Source organism: Ceratina calcarata, unplaced genomic scaffold (assembly GCF_001652005.2).
Source record: "Ceratina calcarata isolate Rehan_Ccalc_2016 unplaced genomic scaffold, ASM165200v1 scaffold422.2, whole genome shotgun sequence".
In the NCBI taxonomy this organism is placed as follows: Eukaryota; Metazoa; Arthropoda; class Insecta; order Hymenoptera; family Apidae; genus Ceratina; species Ceratina calcarata.
Genome location: NW_017165837.1, coordinates 1070743 through 1074094, shown reverse-complemented (window position 1 = coordinate 1074094; position 3352 = coordinate 1070743).

Here is a 3352-nt window from a genome sequence, read left to right as displayed (position 1 = left end):
ACACCAAATACCAAAAAGTTTTCTTTGGGTTACTGCTGATTACCATAAGAATACATGCAAATTGTAAGTCACTATAATTTTCCAAAAAACCCAAGAATTGACTTAAAATTTTGCAGGTAGCTTTTTAATAGTAATAGGAATCTATAATAACAAATTCAACATGCTAGCATTGTTTGAGTGTATGGCTTATATATCCTTAACTTTCATTGAATAATATTGACCAGGCATCGGCGCGTTTCTCTTTTCTTTTATCCGCCTGCCCATCAATTTCCACCGCGGAAATTGTTTTTGCCACGCTGAGAGCCACGCAATCGAAACAGGTATGAATGTGTGTTAAGATTCCTAATTCTACGTGGAACGAGAAAGCCGAGATAACGCGTTACGATTGACCGCGGCGAACAATACTTTTCTACCGAGTAATGACAAAAATCCTGTTCCCCTTTTCGAGGCCGCGGTCGCGTTTATGGCGTCTCGCCGGCTTCAACCCCGTTCCGCCGATGCGACTCGACTGCTCGATGTACGCGGCGGAGTCGATGATCGAACGTGACACGGCACCGGGGCATTGAGCAACGATGATGGATAGACGAATGGAAATTGCGAATACGGTTCCGATGTGATGATTTCTCGGTTTGCCGTGACGCAAGGAAATGATTAAACGGAGTGTACGGAGAGGTGAATTCAAGCTTCTCCTGTTTCACGTTCGGCAATCTTCGACGCGTGAAATTCGTATTAGGACACGAGAACGAATATTGGTAAGAAGAAAGTGGTCCTCATTTTTTATATCCATTCTTCTGCGCGCATACGTGAAGAAACGTAAACCTGGAACCGTCGAACTCCTAATTCCGCGACGCTAAGGCGCTCCTCAATTAACGTCACGGCGCTAACTTTCACCGCGAGGCAAAGCCGCTTCGGTTACGCCCCGTTCTCTCGTTGCTCGTGTTGCACGCGTGCCTGGGCTTCCTCTCCCGAGCCAACGATAAGCCCGTGCGTGAGTGCGTGCACGTGAAAAAGAGCCCTAAGGCGCCACCGGACGGCTTCCGATCCGTCTCGCGATTAAAACGCGAAAAATCTTGGCTAACATTTCTAAACCAAGTGCATGGTCGTCGTGTTACAAGCAACACAGGTTTCGATACTTGATATCAGAATTTCGATATTAATTGTTCCTTGGAAATATTTACGCGTGCGATTTTGCAAAAGTTATTCGTATTATTCTTCTACAATAACTTTTCCATTGTACGTTCTAGTATAATTTTACGTTTAAACTTGACTACTATTGTTTGCTAGATGGGTCGAAGTCAAAGAAGACTCAATTTGCATTGGACTCCTTTTTTTTTTTTTCTTAATAACGCTGGCGGTGCCGACGAAATTATAGAAAGAAAGCTAATTGAAAAGAATGACGGGGCCGAGTTATTAACTCGTTAAGTGGTACCCGTTTTAGCCGACCGTTTCCGAGGATGCGAGCGACACGTTTTATGCGTTCTAATAACAGGGTAATTCGGGGGCAGATGTAGATTACAAGGGCGCGCATCCTTCGGTGAAACGTTAGAACCACCGGTTCCACAATTTTATATCCATCGTCGACATTCGATACGCATAAAAATGAATTACACGATAAACGGAATGCTCGTCGCTCGCTCCTCTAATTACTCTAAATCAACTTGTTCGACCCGTGTAACGAGAGCGGGGAAAAAATCAGCCGTATCAATATCGCAGAGGAAAATTAATTTAGAACGTCGTGTCTCACGGAGTTGATTACTCTAAATTGCGTCGTATCTTAATTCACACGGCGGCTATATTACAGGACATGTTATAGAATAATGCGAATGCAAATTCATTTCATGGATGACGTCATTTCATCGGACATCCTGTGTTTGCGTTTCAAACTAATTTACGAGATTATTATTATTATGAATTCTACTGAATTATGTAAAAGTCGCCTATTTCACGTTTTACAATAATTAACAATATTTCGTAGAACTTCTTAAGAAACCGTTAATATTTATATGTATTGGTGAATGAATTGTGTAAATACTGTTTAGAAGTAGGACCCATGAATTGCGATTATTTATTGTTCTCTAACCAATTTGACCGTTTTAAATGTTATCTAATAAGGCCGCAAAGCAGAATGAAGTGGAAACGTAAAGGGTTACGGTCAATAACTCTATTGAGGTTCATTCGTGAACCTGTGTTAATTACGTCTTTTAAGTATACTCTCTTGCGAAGCGTTGTACGCTTCCAAAAACTGCTTAGTACGTCTTTATTTACTTGCTTCATTGCCGGAATTTATTCTATTCATAAAGACAATTATGGCAAATTTCAAAAGTAATAAGCGTCTGCTCCTTCTATCCCAATTTCAAAAATATATTATAATCATGCATTTTCCCTCGTCTACACATAACATCTTTTAAATCAGATTATATTTTCAATTATATTTTTTCCATAAAAACGTAAAAATATGTGAATTTTTCGGAAGGGTTTGAAATTTGCTACCGTCATTTCGAAAAATGAAACCTGTATATGTATCGTAAAGGAAAGTGAACAAGAGTCCAAGCTCGAATTTCAAGACAAACGTAAGGTACTTCCGGATATCCGGTCACGTTCCGCGGCTGTCCTTCCAGTAATCCGAAACTTGGTATACGATTAGCCATCCCGATCGGCTAATCTTTCGGCTGCAGAGCGTCGCACTTTCACTGTCTCCCTATCAAAGTTCCAATGCGTTCGTTGCACCTGTGCGAAAACGGCGCAAGAAGTCGAACGCGAACGGCCTTGTCGCGGTCTGACAAGCCCGCGCCGTGATCGACTCTGACGCTGACTTTTCAATGACCGATGATCGCGCGACGTGCCCCGAATAGAAAACCGACTCAACGAGAAAAACAAGACCTCCCCCGATTATTCGCGCTTTTATTATGCAACGTTTTATATTCTGCGGTTGTAGTAACCATTCCGATTGACGGACTGAGAATCATTACACTTTGAGTCATCATTTTTCACGAATCATTACACTTTGAGTCATCATTTTTCATGACTTTATCTTGCAATTTTATAATGTAATGAATTTCCATTACCTCCGAGAAATGATTTTCGGAAAGCAAAACGTTTTATATACGCCAATTACAAGATACAAAAAAGATAAATGGTATAACTTGGGAAATGCTAGTCACGCGAGGAACACGTCTTTACGATCCCCCTGGATTAGGCGAACGATTAGCAGGGCGGGAATCAAAGGGTAACTGAATCGATGGTTGGCTGTGTTCCACGACCGAACTGCCCGCTGGGATTGCATTAATCTCCTTCCAAGAGCGATACATTCAATTGATACTATCTGGCGAATCGCGGTAATAAACAACGACAT